General features: G+C 43.9%; 1 protein-coding gene and 1 long non-coding RNA gene across 2 annotated transcripts in view; both read left to right on the top strand.

The window, feature by feature from the left end:
* Positions 1 to 27,410, top strand: part of LOC118504283 (fat-like cadherin-related tumor suppressor homolog) — a 269,118-nt gene that overhangs the window by 179,463 nt on the left and 62,245 nt on the right.
* Positions 2,058 to 6,955, top strand: LOC118504284. Its single transcript, XR_004905284.1, has 2 exons — positions 2,058 to 2,329; positions 2,406 to 6,955. It is a non-coding gene; the product is annotated as an uncharacterized LOC118504284 (long non-coding RNA).

The following is a 27,410-nucleotide window of genomic DNA, read 5'->3' as shown; positions in this document are numbered from 1 at the left end:
TTCTTCTGCTTCCTCTCTTCTCGATAACGACGAATAAAGTTTGTTCGAATGGCATTTAGCAGCCATTTGTGCGACTCGAATTCATTCGCTCATTATTGTGTTTGCATTTGATGTTCATGTTGCATGAATTATTCGGCCTAACTTTTCACCACGGTTGGAACGGGGAAACAGGCACATACATCAAACGTGCAGGTTAGTCGGAAACGGATTATTAAGAGCAATGACTTCACGAGTCAGAAAGTTTCGTTATGAAGGACGTACGCTAAAAGGAAGCATTTTCCCGAACATACACGCACACCCTGGAATAGTTGGATCGTACGAAAACTTGTGCTGAAGCGATTTTCTTCAAATTGAATTGTTCTCTTTAATCGAGTTTGTCGCCGGCGAAAAGGGTTAGTTGCGGTGTCTGCTGCCAGTTGACAGACATTAGTGCCATTTAGCATCTTGAGCTTACGTGAGAAGGTATGTAGCGTTTGTGGTTTGTGTTTTTTTTTGTACGCGATGCTATCCACACACACACACACACATCCACTGCCATAGAGCTTTTCGGAAAGTAATCCGTTTCGGAGAGATACATAGAACTAAAATTGATGAAGTTTCAGGGAAATCATCACACGGCGGGGTTGATAGATGGGGTGTGAAAGTTTTACGTGATTTAATTTTCCACTTTGAGGGATCAAATTAAGCTGAAATTAGTTTCACTTTAGCTGGGAAGTTTTAGTCCCTTCTATGTGAAGAAAATCCATCTATTTTTCACTATCCATTAGGAGTCTCTCGAAAATGTTTTGGTGAGCTCCTGGGAAGAACTTTGATCGTAAGATACAATCTCCATTCTGCACACATTCGGAATATAAATCTTGGCAAGCGTTCCCACCGAATCATTACTATCATGATCACAGATGAGTGATCATAATCATGTTTTCTTGAATGTCCCTGGTCATCGTCAACTTAAACGCCCCAAAATGTCGTTACCCCACAGCTCCGATATAGCAAATATATAGCCAGCGTCGTCTAGTACAGTTCATAAATTAATCCCATCGGACCGTGTTGTGCTGCTGTTGGGATGGCCGGCTTTTGACCACTCACAACTTACCGGCCGCTCGGGTCAGGGGTGATAAATCAACGCCCGTTCGGTCGTACGCGATCTTGGCATGTGCTTGCACGCGCCCTAGATGTCAGCGGAGCAGCATCTCATTTCCATACCGCTATCTCCGCTTCTTGAGCCACCCGCAAGTAGTTCAATTCCAAATGTCTAAACCTGCCAGACTTCATCAAAATAGTCGTTCCGCTGGCCAGCTTTGATGGCGGCTTAACCGGCCCCATCCTCATCGGAATGGATTACAGCAGCTAGTAAATGATTGTTTTGCTTGTTTCCGGTGAAATTTATTGCCCTCCGGGCTGGTACGGGCCGGCGTGAAGGGAAGCCGGGCGTCTGTGGTCAGTGGGAGTGAACGTCTCGATAACGTTGGGATACCACAGTCCCACGCTCCCACCGAGTTTTGTGGATCTCCATCAATTCCAGCGCTCGCTCATAATTGCTATTGACATTAATTATTGCTCATAATTTACGACGCTAGGGGGATGTGTATAAAAGTCGACGGCTTGCCTGTTCCCCGTCAGAGTTGCGTGTGAGTGTGAGGTTGGTCGTGTTGGGCGTTTGGGCGAGCAGCAATAGGTGGAACTACATTTATGAGCAATATTTCGTCTGATTGTGAGTGATTAACAGCAGTCAGGCAATATCACTCCCGTCGATGCGCCGGCACGGATGGAAAGGGAGGGCACTTTTCTCGCACTTCGGTCACTTAAGATTAATCAGTATAGAGCCTGGCCGGCTGGTTTGGGCAGGGTTCTGAAAAGATGGTTATTAACACTTCATGGCCGGTTGCAATGATTGATCTGATCAGTGCGATATAAGATTTTGCCCTTTGCTTTGTTCAATCAAAGATTTATTTGCTATAAACGTTAATGATTCAACGCAAAGTCTAAATAGTTTGGCTGCTGACTCATAATATACAACGCATCGGTAGTCCCACCATGTTTGTTGGTAATAGCGTGGATGACAAAATTTAAAAGCTTTAAAACCCGTACCTTAAAAACTCCAGGTGTCTGCGAAAACTTCAAACATAACCTCAGGCACGACAATCTCATCACGCGTCTCCTGGTTCGCTTTGGTTAGGAAAATTTTTATCGAGTTTGGCCATTTTCAGCTCCAAAAATTACCCTCAAATGGCTGGCGGCCGTTCGGCAGAGTGCCGGACCAGATTGTTCATCAGCAGTTTGCATATCTAATCTAGCGGAAAGTTAATACGTTCGACGTTCGGCAGCTATGGTAACGATTTTGTTTCGTGTCAGTTTTTTAAAATCTGTTAAAGTTTTTTTTTTTGCTTTGGAATTTTTGTTTCTAGCGACAGATGCGTAGCGTCGTGAGAGCAACAGACGGAATGCATTAAATATTATAGCACTTTCGCCGTGCCGTTTACGGTCAGACACTTACCGGATACCGTTTTCGATTAGCTAGAGCGCGTGGAAGATGTATAATAACGTGGGGCTTCATTTTTTGAAAGCAAGTTCTTCAGAACATGAACTCTTGTTGTTTGAGTTCTACCAATTTTGCCATCATACTATGTACTTTTACCAGTCGAACTATGTGGTTAAGTTCTCTCGAGGCACAGAAAAAAAACTTGACCTACCTTTTCCCCCGAATCGATTGCATCACTACCGAACAGCTCAATCGTTCTCGTCACCGGCATCGATTCCTTGCGGCAGGTGCGTTCGGTTCCAAACACAAAACCCCAGACGCACGAACGGTGGTGCCCCGGGAGAGATTTCCGAATTTGAATATATTTTTCCTCCCAATCATGCATACATACACGCTTCTACACTTCCACCTTGAAGCGTATGCATAAAATGCAAATTTTTATTGCTAGCTACTTCGTTTCACCCAAAAGGCAACTACTACGCACATCGTCGGAATGAATAATTCATGCTGACTCCTTCCTTTCCTTAGCCCCGTTCGCCCCGAAACTATGGGGAACGCCGGTAGGTGCAAGTTTGTAATGGAGACGAAAGCTTTTGCAGACCCTGCGCTATTGCCCCTTGAGTACAGGGAAGGCCATGGCGCTTTGGGTAGCCCTCTTTTGATTATAGGAGAGCATAGTAATGCATCTGGAATGTGTGATTTTTATCAAAATTCTATACTTGAGACTGGAAGAACGTATCGATTGGTGGGAGTAAGAAGAAGAAGACATTAGAAAATACCATTTGCTTCCAGGGAACTAATTTCAATTTGTATTGAACGACTCTATCTGCACAAATCTGGTGTATCTGGTGTATGTTAGAACTGGTGTATGTCTCGCAGTGTTATGGATTGTTCTTCAAAATGGTGTCTTACGGTAGCCTACATTTAGGCGCTAAATACAATTTTTAAACGCAGGACAAGAAAGCCAAATATTTGAGGTCGAGTTCGTTTAGGATTGGGATTTTTGAGTAATATTTATTTCAATTTATTGTAGATTCTTGTTTTATACACATGTTCTCCTGCTCAAAGATCCTTATGCACACCCAAAGAAGGCCTTCAAAGAATAATTAGTATGCATAGCTTAGCCTCTCCTTCTCTAATGCTAATAAAATAAAGCATAAAAACATTTAAATTTGACCAAGAAAGCCACAATGAGTAGAACTGCTTGTCTCGCAAACATAAACGTGTTTTAATAAAATTACCTTCTATTATTCCCGCACGTGTAATCCATGTATCATGGTGGCTTATTAGCAGTCCACTCGCTAGCTTCCGTACGGACTGCAGCATACTTTTCGTTCCATCACACGAGGGTTTGGAACAAAGCAACACACACACACATGCACTCTGAGTACCGTGATATCTTTTATCACGAGGCTCATTTTCTTGCATGGTAATTACAATCATTATTTCGTAATTTATTTACTTTTTACAGCGACTCTCTCTCTCCTCACGCTGGGCTGCGTTTTGTTAGCCACCGGTTAGCCAAATGGAGCCACCATGTCCAGCAGTACCGAGGCAAGCCACATGCTAGCCGGCGACAACATATTTACCGCGAGAGAAAGGCTAGCCCCCTTTGTTATCCTCTTCTGGGCGCGTTTCCATTCTTGCTTTACGGGCAGCCCGAGACACTACTGCCGAGCGGCTGAGTAGATTGCGTTTTTCATTCATTCAAACCATACGCAAACTGACCGGTGCCGGTCGTCTAACGGGCTGGATAGGATGTGTGTGTGTGTGGAGGGTACTACTGTCAGACATAAATTATATCCACCACAGGGATACCCCACAGGAACACTGCCCCATCATATCACGCTCGTACTCTCATATCGTTTTCTCGGCCACGTCTCGAAAGTTCCTCCAGTGTTCCTAAATATCTCAGGCTGTTGCCATTTTTGTGTGTGTGTGTGTGTGTCCGCTACGGACTAGCTCTCCTTTACACATCGCGCCAGTTTTTTCGGGAGCTTTTTTTTGTGAACCACGGGGCATAATAGCGATGCAATGGTGGCAATCAGACCAGCTGAAATAGAGCGCGCGCGAGAGAGAGAGAGAGCCCAACCCGTTACTAACCACTGTCTACCGTTAGTTCTGCCACTTTGTCGGAAAGCACTGTAGCACACAGTACCACATGCCGCGCGGTGGATAAATAATGATGGTTTTCATGCTATAAATGTGCTGGCTGGCTGGCTGGTTGGTACGGGGCGAAATGGATTACATATGCCCGTAGTTGCATACGCGAGATGGAACGGAAACATTGGTGTGCAATGGTGGGTCACTAACAACTGCCAGCGCGCCTGGCAGTATGCATTCCGCCGTGCAACGAAGACTAATGATATGGGTAGTTGATCTATTTTTGGGTTGCTTTTTAGTGTGGATTGAGATGTAAGCCTGGGGCGAAGCGGTGAATCGAGTTAAAGAATATTTTAATAATATTTAAGGACTTATCTCCTTATTCAAAGTCCTTTTTCGTCTCGCTTTTTTGGAAGAATTTGGATATATTAAAGCCATTTTTATTATCATGACTTTAGATTTTCCTCTGTAAAATGATTTTTTATTTCATGTCTCGCTTAAAGCAAACTCTTTGTCTCACGCAAATCAAAATAAGTCTGCCCCAAAACTGCACCACTTAAAATAATCACAAACCGTTCATCGGCAAAGGATCCATATCGCTAATCACGATCGTTCCGTACCCGACTGAGACCGAAAAAGGTAAGCCCCCGTGTAATTTGATCCAATTTATTCGTTAGCCCCTTCACCGACAATGGCTACGGTGGGCATGATTCGTCTTCCTCTTTTTTTTCGGTCGGGAAATCATTCTTGAAACTTCTGATTCACCGTGCCCTGCCCGTTCTCGGTGACGACCGCCTTATCTACAGTCAACTTTCCTCCGGTGATTGGTAGGTTGTCGTAATTTGCTTGAATTGGGCCTGGCATGCCGCGAAATATCGTGCCTGGTACGGTTCGTCTCTCTCTGTCTCTTTTTCTCCGTATGTGTCTGTTGAGTTGTAGCGTGGAACGATTGCCAAATGTCACGAGGATGTACGGATAGTCTTCGGGTTTCTTTTCGTCCTTGTAAAAGCAACTCGTAGGCTCCTCAGCGTCTACGAGTTGCTTCACGCGGTTACCATTGTTCCAAGTGAGCTGGCAACAAAAAAAAAGGAAAACCCCAAAAACGAAATGAAAGGCGGACGACCATCACGACCAGCACCCGGAGAAACCGAAAGGCACGAACAAATAGGCCATCAGATAGTGCCAAATCAAAGCTATCTTGTTGCATTCCGCTAGCGACGGTGTGCTTCGGTGGCCTACAATAGCTCAGACAGCGAGCAAAGACGTCCTCGTTACCTGGGGGACACGTGTTTTTTGTTGTTGTCACGCGTCGTGCGTCGTCTAGCGTACGAGCGACTGGGCGTCTCCATCGCGCTGACGATTGTTGCTCGGGCGTCGGTTGTTTTTCTTTTTTCAAACCGTATAAACCCGCGACCGGGTTGGGTATTAATATAAATGCAATCGAATCAAATTACAACAACAGGTAAAAGACCCTAAGCCCTGCTACTGCCGGGCTAATACCACCGGCTAACGATGTACTTTCCATCGTTCGGGGCTGATCGTTTGTGTCGTGTGTATTTCTTTTTTTTTTTTTGGCTTTGGTCTTTCATTTCTCCACCCGACCGAGTTAACGCTGTGGGGGAACATAAACACAATTTGTTTGTGAATTGGACAAATATCGCTACTAATACACCTTCGCATCGGTTCGCCGGCGTCGTTACGTTAGAGCGGCCGGACGGGCTTGGGCACTAAGGAGACAAAAGTGAGGTTAATGTTGAGGTGAACTTGGCACGGAACCTCGGAGAGCGAATGTTTGTTTTTTCGCTTTATTGATACTCTCGAGCATTCACCCACACAGAATTTTAGCTTGAGTTTTTGCATTATTTTTGGTGTGGAAAGAACAGATTTCCAGATATTCATATACCAAGGATGAATCGCCATGCTTAAATGTTTTCATGAGGATGTCCTTGAAAATTAATGGCTTGTATGATTGATCGTTTCGAAGAGGAATAAAACGGAGAAGGATGGTATAAAATATGCAGAGAGAGGTGTTTTTCAAGTAATTCGAAATTAATTTTTATTTGTTATATTTTTTTAATCTTATGTACTTGATCATTTAATAGGCTTTTTATAATTTTTTCAAAGTTCATGCTTCAATTAACATTCTAAAAAAATATACAAAAAAATAGAATTTTTACTGATCAGCATAAAAAATAATGCACCAAGAAAACACATTTCCCCTAAAAAAAAAATCCATTGCTCTCGTCAAACAATCAGTCATTCAGCATAAATTAACGGCGCTGACAGTGCAGCACACGGTTGAATAAAGGGGAACGGGTAGAAGCAGGATAATAGAATGGTGCTATAGATTGTGGTTTAAAAGGTGAGGAATCGCTAAAAAAAAAGATAAGAAAGAAACCCCCACCTAGATGAGCTCATAATGACAAACGCGATCATAGCGGTGTACAGTTTTCCTTCCTGCGAGTTGAATCGAAAACCGACGCCTAAGCACTTGCTGCAATCAATTGTTGATGAAGTAGTCTGGTGCTTTTTTTTGCCCCGCTTTCTTCCCTTATTGTGAATCGATGCGATGATAAAATCGAAACGCTCGGCAGCTATCATCGTAGCAAATCATCAAGAAAGGAAATTCAAGTGGATGTCTCCGGATTGTTTGATTGGGAAGGAAAGACAGAGAGCCTGGGAGTGGAAGTTGACTTGAATCTTCATCTGGTTCTATCAATTTGAAGCTTGTGTTTTTCTTTTGCTGACTCGTATTATTTCGACAGCTGTACAAACTCTACCTTGTGCACCTGCAAACGATGAGTTCAGTCAATTAACAATTCAAGTGTATCTTCTGTTCCGAGCACCATGAGATATGTTTGTTGATACTTTTCGCTGATTTGAGTCGAATCGATAGACGGTCAAAGAGGCTGAAAAATAAGGAAAAAACAATGGAGCCCACTTGAAGTAAGATCTGCTTCAATTTAGGTCAGTGAGGTTTAAATCAAAACAGCAACTTAGGCATTTTGGATTGTAGAGGAGCTTCACCGGAGTGTATTAACCACTCTCGAATTGTAGTAGATCTTAAGTAGAACATTTTTCCCCTTTAAAAAAATGAAGATTTAACTGAGCCTTAATGAAGGCTAACATAAGAACCTAACATTGAGGCTCAATAGTAGCTCAAAAGGCAAATCTAAATATTAGTGCCGTCATGTACTAGGGGTTGTCCAACAAAATTGGAGGATTTAATTTTGTTTCACAAACAAAACAATTTTGAGGATAATTTATGAGCGGCATATAGGCATACAATTACCCGATTATAAAGTGCGCACCGAGAGGGAACCTGGATTAAAGCCCACCTTCAAAACTAATTTCAACAACACAAAAAAGTCTTCCCATTACAATCGTGATGCCCAATTTCACCTCCACAGTGGACCGTTGTTTTTTTCTCTTAAATAACCTCATTTTTAACGAAGTCTATATTTAACCTCTCGACATCTTGTTGAGGAGGGCCTTGGTGGGGCAAAAAAACGCACCAAATCACGGCGCGCGCTCTCTCGTACCGTTTGTTGTACCTTTTTACTACTGTGAGCATTATTTCGTGACGAGATAAACTTTCTGGTTTGATTATTATCCAACTTCAAGTTATTCAGGTATACGGGTAGCATTGGGGCAAGTTGTATCCACACACCTGCCCCTTTGCTTACGTTCCATTCCGTTTCGGAGCGCTCTAAATATGCACCGGAACTAACTTTTCAACATTTTTTACTACAACATGAGGGCTCCGAACACGGCGGAAAAGCAGGCAACTCTCGTGCCCAATTTAAGGAAGAGCGTCAAACACGGAGCAATATTATGCCGTCTAATGGTGCAGAGATTTTTCAAACCACACATACACAGTCTCACACGTGGATAAGGCAGCTCGAACGAATCCTGACGGCTTAAAAGAATGGGAGCATGGGAAGGTCGAAAAATCGTTGAGTGTTCCGTTTCCGGGTGGAAGGTGTTCTGAGGGTAGAAAAGTTCTTACACAATTACCTTTTTCCTCCCCGTTCCTGGTACACGGCGGTACCGGGTCAGATCGGTCGGCCAATGACCTTGGCATTATTATTGCCGCTACTCTCGCTCAGTAGCGATGTTCCCCCGTTTCGCGTGGTACTTTCACGCTGGTCTTTGCTGGTTCTTAGCGAGCAGTGGCGCAAGTACCCGGAAGCGAGCCCGGAACCTCTACCGTCAGCTCAGCCAGTATAAATGGGTATGCGCGAAATTAGCTTTGAAGAGTAGCAGCACCACCGCTTTCCAACCCGCCGCCAGGAAATTGGGGCAGGAGTAATTTGCCCAGAAGCTTGTTAAAGTCCTTCTTCCACTTACGTGGCGTGCAGGTGTTATTAGCGATGCTTCTTCGTACGGTACGCAGCAGGTACAGGGAAAGACAAAGAAAAGTTTTATTTACTCGTCAGCGACCGCACTAGTACCCATCCGCCTACCTGGCTGCCTACCTTCAGGGGCTGGAACACGCTGGTCCGGTACATACGTTTACACTTACGGCTTGGCGAATCTCACCGACTCTCACCGGTGCTAATAAACAGCTCCATTAGCAGAACCGTTACCGTTACCACTGTGGCTGACTTTGACTTTGGCAACGGTTGCCGGATAAGGATAAAAAGCGTAAAAAAGAACCACCCCAGCTTCCTTGCGGCCATGACCGGATCTTGTCGTTTTCCCCCCTGTTCGCTTACCTCCCCTACCTTGACACTACTTAGAATGAGCTTTTTTGTTAGTGATAAGTGAAGAAGTGCTCTCTCTCTCACACACACACACACACACACCCATGCAAGAGCTCTTCGTTCACTCAAGACACGTACGGTGCACGGTCTAATTTCGAGTTGGGTTATCTGTTTCTTCCCTGCCGGGAGCTAAATTACTATCCGCTACGGGTAGCTATTTCCGCTTTCCGGGGGTTTTCTAGAGCGTACAGGTCGATTTTTCAAGGATAAAAGACTGATGAGTGTGAGTGTAACAACATGGGGAGGGGGATTTAAAAGCTGAAGAAAAAATGGAGAAAAAATGCATGGTGGATGATGATGAAAATTCGTTCTTCATGAGATGTTTCTTCATCTACAATCATCTGATATTACAGTAAGGAAGATTAAATTTTTTGTTCCAATTAACATAGGGACACATCAGGAAGCTTTCAATATTTAAATAGTAAAAACAAAGGGAATAGGGGGGCACAGAACAATTTAAAAGATTTTTTTTTAATTAAATCATCATTATTCATTGATTCAAATATAATAATTATCAATTACTATTAAGTTTAAGTGTTAAACTTTTAACTTTAGAGATTTTTGGATCTTGGAGGCCTCATCCGCCTCTTAAGTTTAGTATCAACGTTAGAATGATTATTTTTACTTATAACTTTAGGTGTCAATTAAAGTACTCATAAAGCTCTCAAACAAGCTTAGGTATTGTTCCCATTTATTCTATAATTTGTTCCAAAGTCAATCATATTCTCCAATTTATAATGTCTTTAAAGACAAGCGAACAGGAGAAAGTATTACAGTGATGGACACAACAATTATACCACCCAAGTATTCACAGCTCTCAGCTCTCAGCTCTAAAGCTTTTGATTATTATCTGAAGAATAACCATTCTAAATTATGGAAATAATTTCAGCAACATCTTAACTTAAAATCTGAATGAAAAATCGGTTTTTAGTTCAATTGCTTTTAATTAAAACTCTGAAAACAAATAACAAATTGCTTGAATAATAACTGAGCTAGCTCATGATAATTTTTCAAAGGTTTAGGAAGACACCTCTAATTTTAATTGAATTGTTTGATTTACTTAATTTGAATAGTTGAATTGTACAATTAGTTGAAAAGAATAGTTGAACATTGAATAGTATGTATGAATAGTTTTATATTATCGTATCGCGCTACATTTCTTCGACTATTCAATGCGATTAATATCAATGTAAATTCAAGGTAATATCATGATTGACTTAATCTATTTTAACATGCAAATTGTGTCTCTGGCTGCCCCTTTAAATTAACGATACCACAATTTCAAAAAAAAGTAAATTTACAAGATCGTCAATTACTTTAATAAAAAAATAAATAAATCGATTCCTCCTATTTTACTATTTTTACAGAAATAGTTGGTCGTATAGTAATACTCCTCACTGTACGTGCCTTAAGGATTGTCTCTTTGCCTTGCAAAATTGTTTTTTTAATTTTTTTTTTCAAGCGAATTAATTTATTTTAATTAAACAACTCAAAATCTGCGGGTATACCCCGTTAATCCATTACGCTGATTTTGCTTCAAAAATTCATCCTCTGTTGCCTATTAAGACACCCCGCTTTAACCACAAATCGAAGACAGCTTTATGGTTTTGCCTGGTGCTCCCTGTTTTCTCTATTCCTTAAAGGATTTAGCAGTCACGGACACACCCGTCTTCAGTTCGTGTGCAGATTGTTAATAGAAAAGTTTTTCGCTCCCAAAAACAACCCGCTCAAGCGTATTCCGATCACAGAAAACCATATTGCGAGCAAAACATATTGTCGCACAAACCCGAACTGTTGCGTAGATTACCGTCGGAGGTGCAACTTTCGCTGCGTGACATTGAAGCGGTCTCGGCCAGGATACGGCACCGACCAATTTGCTAAATTTGTTCGCCTTCACTAATTAGAACATCACTCACTCACACGCACCCAGAATCCCCCAAGCTGATGCTGATTGGAATTGAAGAAAAACAAAAGGGTAAGGCAAGGCATAGCAAACAGAAACCAGGACACAAATCGATTTCGTGCGCACCAAGTGATAGTGATTAATTTTTCACCTCTTGCTCACTCGATGATAGCATCTGGAAACACGGTGTGTTTATGGGAAGTGCCCAACGCTTTGTAAATGGTGTGCAAATAACACACAGATTATTTCTAAATATCCAACAAGTTCTCCGCCCGATGCATTATCTTACCGTGGCACCGTGCTAATGGGAGTACACCATTTTCCAGCAAACAGGAGCAGGGCAGAACAACACACCAAACAACAAGGGTAGGATCTGTAAATCTCCACCGAGAGAGAGAGAGTCATGCTCCACCCAGCCCCGGGACCTATAATTATGGTACAAAAGCACCCGGGATAAGAAAGAATTGTTGTACACGTTGCTGCCTACATTCAGGCGCACACCCTGGTAAGAGCAATCGTGCACCATCCTATCATCTGTTGGCTGCAATACCAACAATTACGAGCTGGAGAAAACACACACACACACAAGGACAGGATGTAACCGAGTGGCCTGAAAATGGAGACGATGAAAACAAGAACTTTGCACTCCTTCCTTGAAGCTTCCGGTCGGTGGCAGGAACGGTTCCCCCGGTTGCCTATTGTGATTTGGATTTGTGCATTGCAGTGCACCGTAATTCTAACCAACAACTCCGTTGCTCCAACATCCGTTGCATTAAAAGAAGCTGGTATGTTTTGTCGTTTTGCCTTCCTACGGCATTTATCGCAATACTTTGTAACTTTCCATGTGAAGTTTGTTTTAGTCTTGTTTTTTTTGGTTTATTGTGGAGAGTTGAAAGCGTTAAATTATAGCAATCTAGTAGGCATTGCTCTTGGGCAATAGCTGGTAGGACTATGTAACTTTTGAGCTAAATCTTCTACGTTCTTTCTGTTGGCACGCCCCGAGCAAAGATTTGTACACGAACCGACATTGTTTTGAAGTTGTGCACGGTGATAATTAATACACTTGCTGGGTTAGTTTTTGGTTTATGGATGTTAAAAATTGCACTGCAACTTCCGCCAGGAATATCTACTGCCATTTTTATGTTGAAGGAGAATTCTCAATTTTTTCTTCGCATAAACTTGCTTCATAACTGTGAACTTGTCAAGGTTTCGCTAGAAAAGCTAGACAAAAAGCAGCAAGCTATATAAATTTTACCTTTAAAGTTGGTGACTTTGGTGCGCATCCTCCCCCTCCCCCCTAAGCCGCCGAAGTTTTTGGCCAACTTGAATGCAAATGAAGCAAACGCGATTACGCGAAACGCTACGACAGAAAGAAATAATGGTTCAGAAACAAAAAAAAACAAGAAGGACTACCCCCATCGTGACAGTGCTCGCCTGAGCACTTCACCGATGGCAAAGAAGTTGGACCTGAGGCTCACAAAGTTTGTGTCTGTGTTCGAGCGAAACGTCTTGGCGCAAAGAATAAACTTCTCTTTAACGCCGCACAAATCGCGAGACATTTGTTTTGTACGCTTTCCCTCTTTTAGCTGCTTTAGAATAATTTTGAACAATCACTCTTTCGTATCGCTTTGTTTTTTTTTTGCGTTCGTGCGCGAACCGGGGTTTTGCTTAACTTTTTGCTTGCACACAGTGGTAAGAAATCACGTTGACGGTGACGCGTTTGCAGAGCACGATAAATCGATCCACAAGCTTCCCAACCGCAGTGAAGTGGCTCCGGATACTCGCTCCAATGGGATGAAACTATAATGCACACCGTAGATACTCGACGCCTAATTCGATCAAAACTCACAAACCGTGGTGGCCCACACCGGACGCCTTCGTTCGGTCTTCTGTGGCTGGCGGCGAGTGTTGAAGCTGCTGATGGGACAAGATGTCAAACTCATTCTCTGTTGATTCATTGCTAATGCTGGCTGGATCCAACTGGGGGGGAAGCCGGGAGCGCCAAAAAACTATCTTTATCATCGAAAAACTCACAAAGACACCAACCATCGTTCGGGCTGGATATACGATAGGGAGTACAGGACAGTTCCGGGACGACTTCATCCGACTTTGATTAATAATGATCGTATGCATACTTAATGCGGAAGAAGTTGCATTTGCATTCCAATGAGCTCTGGCCGCCCGCAAACCAGCAACCAACAACTTTTTGCGTTACCAATTCGCAGCAAACTTCGGCATACTTAACCTCACCAAAAGTATCACTCGCTCACTCTCTTTTAATTCAATCGCTTTCGGGCCGCTTGCGTGGGGGAATAAAACCCCCGGGGGAAACTTTGGAAATGAGCGTTTGCCTGGTGTCGGAAATGAGACTAAACTCGTGATCAGCAACAGCAAACGGTGTGTCCAACACTCAATAAAATGCGCAACGTTCAACGCGCAGTCCTCCAGCATTCGTTCGCCAAAGATAGTGTGCGACGGGTACTTAGGCAAATCGGGAAGAGTTCTAGGTTGATTTACAATCACACAGAGAGTGTGTGTTTGGTTCAGCTGCTTACACCCTGACGATGATTTATGCCATAGTCTGATCTCGGTTGGATCGGCTCGGAACTAGGGGGATACCATTTTACCAACGTGATTTGATTGTTGACGAACTGATTGTTGTCGACTGGGTGCAGGTTCCCCTAGCTCCGTAGTAAACACCCTTTTTCATTTCGCTGCGACGTGGTGAGTGAGTTATGGGCGGGTATTACATTTCGCGTGGGGCTCACCGATCATCACCGACCCCACCTTCGCAGTTCCTGCGAGTGGCCGGCGAGTGTTTTGTTTTACTTTGCTGTTTGACGGATGGGTTCACCCGGTCTAATGCTGTTGCCGGAATAGCAACAAACTAGATAATACACGCTGATGGATGTAGTTAAATTACACAGCTCACGGTGACGTTTGGGGGGATGGCGAGCGAAAATCGCTGCTTTGTTTGCAGTGATTTGACAAATGTTTCTTCGCATTTGAGCGATTGCTGTTCGGTTTTCTTCGGGCGGTGTTGCTCTGGGTGGGGAACTTTCGACAGGCGCAGATAAATAAATCCGGTCTGCCGTGTTTGTATGTATATTTCGAAATTCCTTCCAGAATTTTATTTGTCTTTTAGCGTTGGTTCCTGCTTCCTGTGGCTTCTTGGAACTCGTCTCAAGCATATCATTTGTAATAGGTATTGAATTTTAGCTCATAATATATAACATCCAGCAGCTCCCACCATTATTCGCTGATGAGTATATGATTGAATAGTGATGTTTACAAATGTCAAATTGTGATAGTGAGCTATTTTTTAGCCCTTTGTATCAATCAGCACTTACGAGAACAGCGGCGCCGATCGTCACATGGCAGGACCGGGGTCCAAATCTCATCTGGATCGCTCCCCCATAGTGAGGACTGACTATCCAGCTATTCGGTTTTAATAAGTCTAGTAAGCCAGAAATGGCAGGCATGACCGTAAGAGGTCGTTCGACCAAGAAAGAACAAGAAGAAGAAGAGGACATTTCCTGGGAAATTTAATGATAGTCTTTATCAACTCATAATACATAACTCCCAGCAGTTCCCACCATTATTCTCGGATGAGTGTATGATTTAATCGAATAATCACAATGAGCTGGTGATGTTTCCGAGTGTCAAATAGTTATATTGAGATATTTTTGATCCCTTCGTATCAATCAGGACACCAGGATTTATCAGACTTACCTGTACATTTATAGGGATATTTAATGAGCTTTCTTGAAAAACCGCAAGCAAGCACCTATCCAAGAAGTTAATTTGAAACACGCCATAAATCAAACAATTTCCATTAACTACCCATTTAAACGTCACGCATCCTCTAATTGTCGAATTTTTGTGCAGCGCCCGCAGAACATATTTTCGTGACATAAATTCGTTAAATGTCACACGAAACCGGGGCCCATTAGCCCGTTTCATTTCCTGCGAATGGTTAACACACACACACACACACTCATTGATTTATCGATTACTTTACCTACGAGAGGCAGTACTTGGGCCAGGGTTTTGTACATGACCGCACGTCTAGCATTCCATCCACGAGACGCAAGCCATATGCACACGGGGAAAGAATTTTATAAATATCTCTCATCCACACCGGATGGCCCTCGGTGCAATGGTGTCGTCCCCAGCGCGTTACTGCTTCTTCACTTTCATCCACCGAACCCGAGCAGCAGCAAGCCTCCGATGCACGCCTGGAGGTAACAGAAATGGCCTTGACAGGGATAAACGAGCCGACAAAAAATAGTTTCCCTATTTAAAGAAATCCCAACGCTGTGCCGTATCTCAAGTAGGTGAGGAGAACCTACGAAGCTTCCCTCGGGGTATTGGCACGGCCTCATTAGAGCAAGCGGGGGAAAAATGTTTTCTCACTCGAAGGTAAGCTATTATTAAAAAAGAATGCCCTACAAGTGTGCGGTGTGCGGGTTTGTATGGCTTTCCGATCGGATAAGGCGTGCAGCCAATGTGGAAGGTGTGCCCGGATGATGTGTTGCCGGTCGCTGCCGGGTGTGTAACATAATTGAATGTGTGTTGATAAACATCGTTGAGTGTTTTGAAGGTCATACCTGGGGTGCATATGAGTAACTGTCGAACAAAAAGGCTCGTTAAGATGACTTTCAAGAGGGGTCATAAGACGAGAACTTCTTCTCAAGTAAACTGTTGGAACGCGTAACAATATTACCTTCCTTGGACATTTCTCGATCGTTGATACTGCCAGATGATCCTTCAAAACCTCTCTCTGGCGAGGTATCAGGGCCAGTTATGCATGTTTTGGAAGCATCAAACAAATCGACAGTTTTATTGCTCAATCCTACCCCTTAAAAAATCCATCAGTTTCATCGTGATGAATCAGATAGATTAGAACTTTTCTGTCTCTAGACCACGTTTCAACTCGCTCCTACCACTCTTGCCACCTACTCACCCATCCCTGCTTCGCCCTATGCTTCAGCAACATCATCCGTGGCTGGAATTTTTCGAAGCACACCGAAAATAAAACTTGTCCAAAACCCCATAAAACCACTACCACGAGTTGAAGGATGGGCGTTAGTTCATGGAATTCATCCACACAGCTTCTTTTGATGCCCACTACTTAATCCTGCACTCGTAGCGTCCACACAGGATTATAGTAGGGCAGAGCTCCTCCGACAACAAAACAGCAACAAGCAAAACAAAAAAAATGCTCCCCTAGCCCGGTTCGGATGGCACTTCCTGCAGCAAATTGGCTCCCGAAGGCAAAACCCGAAAAATTCCTTCGTGATAAAGTTTTAATCCTGCCTGGCCCGGCCCGGCGAACGGCGAGCACCGGACCACCGCTGACACCTATCATCGGCTTTGATCCAGAAGGGTGCTTACAGCAACGCCGCCACCTGGTCCTGCCCACCGGCCTCAACTGTCCGCAGCAAGCAACGGGCGGTAAACTTTAGCTCCCGTTTTAGGTGCTTTCCGAAAGAATCTCAACGCTCCAAAATACCGAAGCAAAGCGGGCGGACGCGTGCTGGGCTGGTGGGGATGTGAGAAAATGCAATAAAGCCGGGTGCAGTTTTACGTCGTGCAAAACCGCAACGCCTGGTTCCGTCCGCTGGCTGGGTTGCAAGTGTGGGTTGGGTGAGGTCGCTGCAGCAGCAGCTACGGTTGACAGCAATGCCACACTAAATTCTGTCACCGATCCCGGTTGACATTGGGCAGAAATTTCTTCCACCGTGTTGAGACTGTTGCTGCTATTATTTTTCCACCTCTTTTTCGTGGTTTGCGTTGGTTGTGTTTTGTTGTTTTTTTTTTGTGTGGGTTGATTTTGGTTTTCGAGTGCTGCGGATGTAATCTCACCGGGCACCGGGTGATGGAATCGGGTGCCGGGGGGACATTCTCAAAGGATCAAGTTGATTGGAGCAGCAGGGCGCACATAAACACAAACTTTTCGCGGAACGTTTCCCGAGGTTATCTTAAGGCGGAAATAAAGGAAGCGGTTTAATCCTTTGTCACCAATTTTCCTGATAAATAATCAGGAGCCTATTCAATGAGTGCCTTTTTGGGGGAAAAAAATCACAGTGGGAATAACCGCTCAGTAACGTGAATTGAATCAGAGTGTGTGTGGTAGAATAGTGAGTTAAATCTTTTACTCAATCTTTAAGAGCTAAATCTCGATGAATAAGTTAATCCCTCGAGTCGATTCGGCAATTCACTCTCTATGTTTTATCGCACTCATTCACGATTTGACTCACTCACTCACGTTTTATCACAGTCACTTCCTTTAAACTCACTCTCTAACTCCTACTCACTCTCTCACATTATTTGAGCTCACTGTTTTACTCACTCATGAGTTAAATATCACAAAGGTAAATGATATCACGATGACAGGATTATTGAAGTAAATACTATTTGTGTTTTCCATACAAAAAGTGTAAAGCAATATTTAACTAACGAGTGAATGAATGAATTAAAACAAAGTGAGCGAGTTAAAACGCGAGTGACTGAGAGGCTAGTTGGCATCAAGAGTTAAATCACAAATGAGTGATTTAAATCATAAGTGAGTTAAAACAGAGCAAGGAAGTGGTTAGTTAGCTCGGAGAGTAATGTGATAAGTGGGTTGAAATAACTCTTCCTTATGATTTAAATCATCAAATTCATAAGATTTAACTAATTCACTCATTCTGACTCAATTTGCACATCATTAGTTAGTAAACGGTTTCACAAGATCATTTTTAGCAGTTATAGTAGCATTTTCTGAACCACAACATTGGGCTCTTTTTTAGAAATAGAAAATGCTCGCTAAGAAATCAGCAAGGATTTGGATGTAGTAACTTTGGCGGTCCGGTGGCCGAGGCGACAGCGGCGCCGGTCTTCACACGGCAGGGCCGGGGTTCAAATCCCATCCAGACCGCCTCCCCGTACGAAAGGCTGACTACTTTTCTACGGTTAAAATTAAGTCACAGAAAGCCAGAAATGGCAGGCCGAGACCTCTCGAGGTTGTAGTGCCACAGAAGAAGAAGAAGAACTTTCAAGAAAATCCAAAAGTGATTAATCCTGAGATTTTGAAAAGCGCCCGCTTCCTATTAAAACTTTCCCATGGAAGGTATCCGGTTCCAAGGTCAACCTTTCGTTGGTTGTTGTTAAGAAATCGCTCCATCCACAGCATCATTATGCCATGATTATATATTCACTATCACAGCGCAACTATAAATTGACAGTCTCGGCTATAGCATTCCCCACAAAATTTAATACCTTGGCTCTCGGTACACACAGCTTCAATTACTCTCTTGGCACAGCATCGTTGCATTTGCCTGAACGGATGGAAAGCCAATTTGCGCTTTGTTCCAAGAATTCCATTTCCAACTCTTTCTGTCACAATTTGGAAATGTCTTCTGCTGCCGGGGGGTTGACACTCTCCGGGACAACCTTCATCTCGGCTGACAGTGGTTGTCATTTTTATCATCCGAAGTCTAAAAACATCTAGCGTCAAATTCTTTCATATAAACGTCCGTACAACCGAGCAGGGTGACGATTATGACAATCGCACCTCCTTTGTCCCTCGCGGTCGTTTGCATCGCCACGCCTCAGCGTAAACCTACTAGCCTGTGTGACGAGAAATTACCAGCAAGGATTAATCTGTAACGACGCATATCTCAACTGGCGTCGTAGCACCCAGCACCCACCTTCAGAGAGCAGTCCTGTGACAGCTTAGCTCGGGCGATGCCGTTCACGGTTGACAGTCGTCTAGCTCGTCGTCCGGAAAAAGCGATCCCTGCAGCACCGAACCGAACCCCGCCCCGATGACGTTGAATTAATTCCCGGAAAAATCCTCCCCCGTTGCCCCGTGGCACAGCTTCCCGGTGGGTTGAGTTCCGGTAAGCTACGGCGAAAGATCGATAGGAGAAGCTGGATATCCTGCCCGAAGGCTTGACACAGAGAGCAGCGCACACATGCCTTGTCGTGCATATTTATCCATGCTTGACGAAATAAGCCTCATGTGTGTGTCCGTGTTAAGTAGCGTAGGTTCTGGCCCTCCCCTTTCCACAGGTTTCCTGCCCCATCACTCCCCCTCCTCCATTTTGTTTTCGAATGGTCGTAACGGGCGCGTGTGTGTCTCAGTGTGGTTTTCGCTGTCGCAAGCGCATTTCCGGCACCGAAACCCGTGTATCCGTGTGAGTGCTTTGACCCACGCGCAAGCTCAACCGAGCGTGGTGAAGTTACTTCCAGAGCCAATCCACCAGACCGCGACGATGACGAAATGTATGCAAATCCATCCGCGGAAGGATTATTCCCTTACGGCCGAAGACTCTAATTCGACGCGGGGTGGAGTTGAAGATGGTAGGTGGAGCGATGGGCGAATACCATCAGCTCTCTGCTATCCAAATCTTTCACACCCTCCTGAGGACCCGTTCCCTTCCGCCGTCGCCCCACCTTCCACATCCTGCACAAATGGCTGAACAAGGACTTTTGGTCACCGTAGGCGCAGATTTGGCGGCGAAATCGTCCCGTTTACATCCGGGCTGAGCGAGCTTCGGCACAAGTTTTCGTGTTTGGCACATCAGGTTTTCGGGCCTGCTCATCAGGCGCGTAGGATCACCTTTCACCCGTTGCTGAAATGCACCGTCCGGGGAACTCGAAATGGAATCTACATCGCGTTTTTTTGGACGCGATGTCCCCAGAGGCAAAAACAGAAGAGGCGATACATCGAGCTCTAATACCACAGGCAAACCGAGCCGAGCGAGTGAAGATTTGTGACGAGCCAGCTTAGACTGCTGACGGTGGCCTGATGTAATGGGAGTTGGCTGCTTGATGGTTTTTTATGTTGTTGGTGAGCTCCGGGTGGTTGTTCACGGTGGTGGCGGATGGTTTAATCTCCCATCACGACTACCACTACCATGGCCACCCCCGGAGTGTGTGTCATTATTCAAAGGGCTTTTTTTGGTTCGCAGTTTCGAATTGCCTATCTTTCGGGCGCAGGCGAATCACAACGGGTGTGCGCGCGGGACAAAATGGTAACAAAATTCACCTTTACCTTTGGGCGTGTGATACATTTTTTACCATTTGTTCGTATGCTTAAGACATAGTTTTTACACACACACACACACTTTTCACATAGAGTGGGAGCCATCCATCTTCAGCTGGAAAAAAGGTGTTGAAAAACGGCTTTCGCTATCGGCGATAAAAATCTCAAGAATGTGAAGCCTTGGAAATGTAATCCTGCCAACATGAGGGACGCTCGGCTGTGATTTACATATTTACCTCTAGCGAGACAGAGACGACTCACGATTTCCCAACAGGAAACGCACCTTTACCGTCGTCCTTCAATCTCGCAAAGCCGCTCGTCGGTCGCCGCCGGGCTTGAGGGCAAACGTGTTTTTATTGATTTTAAGCACAGAAATGAGCAGAAAAGCTTGACGGACTGGCGATGCCACCAACTGTGACTGGAAAAAGGGGAGCCGATGGTTCGAGCAGGTGTAGATGACAGTCCAAATATGCTAACGCCGCTCGTTCTTCGGCCTTCGGTAGCGAGTGGCTGGCCAGGACGTACGTTCGTTATGATGGTTGAAAGTCAAATCAGCCGGGATACTGTCATATTGGTGGAGAAATTGTGAATGTAAGCTTTTCATGATGCCGAAAGGGGGCCTTCATATTCATAAGCAACGAGCGCACAGAACGCAGTCAGCGAGAGAGTCCTCCAAAGACCATAAGCTTTCGGAAGTTAGATACGGCCGTTGTGGTTGGTCCGGGGACGTCCAAGTCCAACCCGATCACCGTTGGACCCGACCGTTTGCCGTGTACGATTCCGATCTTGTCCATGCACACGCATCAATAATTCCTCCAGGGGGAGGTAAAGGTAAAAAATGGCTCCTGCTCACTCTCGGGCCCTATGGAACTGTAAGGAAGAAAGTAGACTTTCCTGGATTCGCCTTCACCTTCACCACCAATGCACCGGTATGTCTGGTGTGTGTGTGCCTGGAGTTTCTGCAATTTCCGGCCGTACACGAGAAATGGCCGGACTCGCACACACTCGACACGAGGCTGGAGCACACCACCGAGCTGCAATACCCACTTTTGACTTCGAACCGGGCCAATTATTGTGCTAACCGAGAAAAACAGGAAAGCGTTCCGGCAACGTCCATCACGCCGGGTCCTGTTCACGGCACCGGCCTCCGAACCTCCGCCCGCGCGGTGCACGGTTCAGTGAATCGATTTTTAAGCACAAACCCCTTGCCGGTACTTCAAACATTTTCCATACACACAATGCATGCGGAATTGCATCCTTGCTACCGCACATTCGTTGAAAAGGAGGGAGGGCATCTGGCTAGGGCGAGATGCACTTCATTGATTATGGAAGCCTGGGCTAGTTCGACGTGCATACTTTACGCTCGACCGGATCGTTTTTCGACGGCTGGAATATATAGAAAATATTCAAATGCTTTTTGAGCCTCAGTTGCTCGTGCTCGTGTATGTCATCGGACATTTCCAATGCCAGCTCGAGCCGTTTTCGAGATGGCCTGTGGACGGCCTGTATTCATGAGGCGGCCCCGTGAGCGAATGGACGCATCAAGGTTTGATGTTGCGAAATCAATCAACCGCATATGATGGGAGTGTGCGTGTACTGGGCGCTTGATCTGTAGCGAAAAACCGTTCCATGGACACTATCGCCCACATTCACTCACACACACACACTGTCTGACCGCAGGATTTTGACAGAATGAATGAGCTTTCGGAATGCTGCAGAACTAGTCTGGCCCATTTGGTATGGAACGCAACTGCAGGCAAGCTGTTACAGATAAACAAAGACATTTAAAAGGGCCATTGTTTGATGAAACTAATCACAGGATGTTTGTCGTTAGACGATTCTGGGTAATTAAAACAATGAGCTCAGTGAAATTGTTGTATATTTTGGGGTTTTTATTTTATGGTGATTAGAAGGAAGTAATATATTTCCCATTGGTTTCATTCATTATCCTGCAATCGTCATCGTGATAATCCTCTCAAACCTAAATCAAATCGTTCTATAGATATTACTTGACTACAGAATAGTATAACTTTAGGCGCTTCTTTTAATAGGATGCAACAGACGATTGTTACGTGGACGTGGTTAAGAGATTGTAAATAATTCATTTTTTATCTTGACAATATGCCTTCAATTGTAGTACAAAAATCTACAAATTTTTTATTTCAGTCACATAACTATCAAAAATGGTGTAAAACCGCCTAAATGTAGGCAATAGTGAAGTTTGATTGAATAAATAAGATTACTGTGAGTTTTCATGGATTTTTTTATTCATATCAGCTACATTACGTTTCAGGTGACATCAAATAATCAGGCAGCACTTATTCTTCGGGACTTAAAATCAATGAAAATGCGAAAAGTTTAATCCACTAAGAGGAGAGAAAAACATTTTCACCCTTGCTAGGCGCCTACAAGTGACTCGCCTTTCCGAAAACTGGAACGCTCCAAGGCAACGTATCCTTCCATTACAATGCGTTGTTTATCGGTTGTTACAATGTAGCAATCTTACCGTTTCCCTGTATGTAGCAATGACTTCCAAACAATCGACTCTGCCTGCTGCGAGAGCCGAGACATCCTGGAAGAGACGAGCGATTGCATTAAGCCTAATCAATTGAAATCATGCCTCAAAATGCATCTAATTTCAGCGTGCTGCTAGCACGAGCCAACTAGCCAACTGACGATCCAATCTAACCTACAGATGAGCAAACATTGTTTCAAACCAGTTTCCCAGTTGATTCGCTTTTGGGGGGGGAAGGAAGAGTTCCCGCTTCTCGCTTCTCCGTCAGACGATACCCAGTTACATTTGCATTCGGGAATGGTTTTTGTTGGTATTCAAACCACACTGCCGCGCTATCAGAATATTGCACCGGGCCGGAAGTTGAATGCCGTACCGCGTCCTACGCAAGACAAAAGATCCCTTGTGAGAAGTCGATTAGCCTATGGGTGGCCCATTCTGGTGCGGCAAGATCCTTCTGCTGGGAAGGATTGGGTTCTTCTTGCGAGATGCACGATGGACAGATAGGCGCGAAGAATATTGAGCGTCTGGTGCAAGTGTTCAGGTGAGCTTTGACCGAAGGACGACCGGTCGTTTCTAGCGCGGCAAAAGACAACATCACCGCCCGAGCGCAGAATCTTCACTTCTGGTAAAATTTTAATTAAATTTATCACATTCTACTCTCGCCCGGTGTTTGTTTGCATTTCGATGACAGCGCTTCGAAGACCTTCTTGTTGTGCTTCCTTGGCTTAAGCTCGGTGAACGGGGAATAGGCAGCAAGTTAATGGTCACCGCCGACAGGTCCGAAACCATATCCCGGTACGATGGACGGACATCCGACGTGCTCGTTGCCGGCCGTATAAATTGTTCGACACAACGAAGCGAACGTCCGGCATCTTACAACCCGACGCGGATGCGGAAGATCCTTGAAGCGCCAGTCCAGGAAAAGGCACAAGGAAAACACACACACACACACACCGCTTACACGTACCCATTGTGGTTGACCGATTTGCTTCCGGGGTTTTCTGCCAAACGGTGGAATCCTTTCGCTTCCTGGTGCATGGTTTGGTGGTAACCAAGCGTGAAAGGATATGTAAGTGACTGAAGGACGGAGGGAACCGTTTTCTGGTTAGCAGCAAGTTGTAAGAAAGGTGTTTGTGCGTGCGCGTGTGCGATGGATGAGCACCGTGTACGATGAGGCATCGTACAGAAGTGGCTCCATTTAACGAGTCGATTGAAATGATTAAGTTAATTCTGGTTTACCATTGTGTTGCCTGTAAAAAGGTCACTCCTTTCGAAACTGGATTGTCACTTGCTCACATTTCAGCCGTAAGGATTTAACTCGCATGTAATTAAATTGGTAATCGATCGTAACATAGGTAGCATGTTTGTTTGTGTTTTGCCTGAAAATAAATCAATTCACGTAGGTTCAGCATGTGGTCCTTATTTTATACTTCAATTTCTTATAACTTACAAAATTCTTTAAAAACGTAAAACATAAAATATGGTTATAAAATGTAAAAAATAGATTAAAACATTCATATTTACATTAAAATATGAAATAATATTAAATAATAAATATAAAACAAACTCTAAACGGAATAAATGAGCAAAGAAATGCAAAGGAACAAAATAAGAAAAAACTGCAATTGCATAATATAGGATTTTTCAGTCGATAAGGCAATAGCATCCATTTTTATTGTACGATCCTTAGATGAAATGGCAAAAAAATCTAGTTGATATGGAAACGGCTTCCTATGACAGGGAAATCAAATACCTTTTATTGTGATGTCTTCAGACGATTTTCTCATAGTAGCCGTTGATATTGTACACGTCCTTTCAGCGCTCGGGTAAGTGCGTGCAATATCAATGGCTACTATGTCAATATCATCTGAGAACATTCCATATCACCAACTGAAACACCCTGTAAAATGTATTAAATACGTATGTTTTCCCAATGTATTTATTATACACGTATGTATTTACAATACAAGTGAAATGTATTCCCTGTCATACGAAGCCATTTCCATATCATCTAGCTTTGTTTGTCATTTCATCTAAGGAGCCTGCTATTGCCTTATCAACTATTAGCAAATGGATGCTATTGCCTTATCAACTGAAAAACCCTGTAAAAACAAATGAATTAGCAATAATTAAAAACTACAACATAAACAACATACTAAAACAATCGCAACTACAACATACACTAATCAAGAGAAATAAATTTACTTACAAAGTAGATAAATATTCACATATTTATTTTTCATTTTTCTGTTATCTAATGGTACAGATATCAAAAATTTAAAAAATATAATAAAAACGATAGTTCATCAATGAGGAATTTTTATCGCTTCAATTAATTTTATTTTTGTCCTTTTATTACGCACGCACTATTTAATTAACTCTATCGTCATTCCCTCAATTTTGTTTCGTTTAGTAATTTTCCAAACTATTCACCCTGTGTCTTCTCATTTGTCCTCTCGCTGCCGTTATTGCTGTTGTGCTTCAACAACTTACTTTTAATTGGAACAACTTTCGAGCACGGCGAAACTTTCGATCGATTGGTGTGCCGGCGCAAAGTTGTAGCACTTTTTAATTAATATTTTCCCATTTTCAATGTTGTGCATCAAGAAGCAGTTCGGTTCGGTTTTGAGCAAGCACACCTCTGCACTACATCCGTACCTTTACGTGTCTTCGGAAGTTTTGGTATTTACTGCGTCGTCCGACCGACGGGCAAAATGTCGCGGGTAAAGCTTTTCCCAGCGCGAGACACCCATCCGAAAGGGGACGAGTATCATTCATTATCAAAAGAAATAGGAAACACCAACCAACCAACCAACCAACCAACGACATCCTTAGCTTTCCCATGAACTGATGTTTTCTCTCTCTTTTCCGGCGCTATTGTTTTACCCCGGGGGCTTTTTCTCGGCCAATGCCATGCACGAAAGGAGTGAAGTGACATGAATGCTGTTGCGAAGGATCATAAATGTGTGTTTGTGTGTCTGTTTGTTTTTCGCCCGGGAAATTCACGACGGAAACTTTTGTTCCGACCGCCCATCCCACCATCGTCGGTGGCACTTTCCTTTCCAGCTCGCTTGGGACTACAATTAGACCAATGCAAAGCTATTGTTACCGGTGGTCGGTGAGCATGTGCCATTGTGCTGCTTGTTTTCCACCGGTCTGTGTGTGTGTGTGTCTGTTTTGCGGTGTTTCCTGGTGCACAGGTTGATGAAGAAAACGGCGGGACGAGCGTGGAAGCGTCTGTCGTCTGCATTTTGGAAGGAAGCACCCATTCTAAAGGATGTGTTAAGGTTTTATTTCTTCTCTTCAGCGTTTGTTGCTTAACTTTGTATCCTTTTTTTGTCGTTGTTGCTGGTGCTGCTGCATTGTTTGCGCCAGCCTGTCAGCCCCGCCACGAGGATGTGCGGTGGAAACGCGAAACATAAAGCACATAACGTATGGGTATAATGGGAACAAAGTGAATGCCAGTGTCACGCACGAGTGCGTCGTGTAGAATATGACTCTCGGTTTGGAAAGGTCTTGCAATAAAACCCTGTACCCAGGGCAAATGTGTCTTGAGCAATTCTGTTCGAGCTATGAAGTGGAGCAAGTCGTTATTGCGGAGGAGAAATGTGCAGAAAAGGATTTTTATTCAAAAACGAATTGGTTTTGAAATAATTTGCTCGTTTTGAGTTGCGAATTGCATACAGTCAGGCGTTTTTTGCTGCCTCTTTTACTATTTCAAACTAGTGATGGGAGTTTCGGGACTGGGAGGATTTAAAGACAAAATCAAGTGAAAGTTTCGAACCGGATTGGATTCAAAATGACGGATTTGAATCCGAATCGGGATTCGATATGGATAAGGATTGGGATTCGATTGAGATAAGTTTGGGATTCGATTGGAACTTGACTGGGATTCGATTGATGTTCGATTGAGATTTGATTGTAATTTATCTGGGATTCAATTACGATTAAATTAGGAATCGATTGGGCTATGATCAGGTTTTGACAGAGATTAGATAAAAGTATACGGGCTTGAATAATAATGTAGTTTGATGTCATCATTCTTGAAGTCTGGGTTAAGAATGAGTCGGTCGATTGAGCGAAGTGGCATGCTAAAAGTGCAGAAAATAAGCATGATGCATCACACTTAGTCCAAGGATTTGGATTTATATTCTGGGATTAAGACCCCTGTACGGAGTGGGATTTGAAGATCGACTGCGATCGAAACGACTGAGGTATGGATTTGCAATTCGTATTGCATCCATTGAAGCACATTTAAGCTCCATTCGATTTCACTAATTCATTAAAAAAGAACGCCTTTCCGAAATAAATTGGAGCGAGTGAGTCATTGAAAAACGACCTCAAACACAGTCCATCAAACCGAGCTGGAGCATGTGGAATTAATAATCACACCTCGACCGAACACATTCCTCGCTAACAAGTGATGCAGCGACTTGAGCTAGGAACACTTCACACCACTAGCTACTAATGATGCTCTCCCGCTCATATTAAGCACTTTCACCCAACCGTGCAACCCGCAAATGTTGCAACATTTTTCTCTACACCTCATGGCCACCTCCAGTTCCCACCACCACCACCACCACCATCGCAGCAACAACTGTGTGCTAGGC

The sequence above is a fragment of the Anopheles stephensi genome, chromosome 2 (genome assembly GCF_013141755.1).
Source record: "Anopheles stephensi strain Indian chromosome 2, UCI_ANSTEP_V1.0, whole genome shotgun sequence".
NCBI lineage: Eukaryota > Metazoa > Arthropoda > Insecta > Diptera > Culicidae > Anopheles > Anopheles stephensi.
The sequence above is the reverse complement of the archived record's forward strand: the minus strand, read 5'-3'. Positions and strand labels throughout refer to the sequence as shown.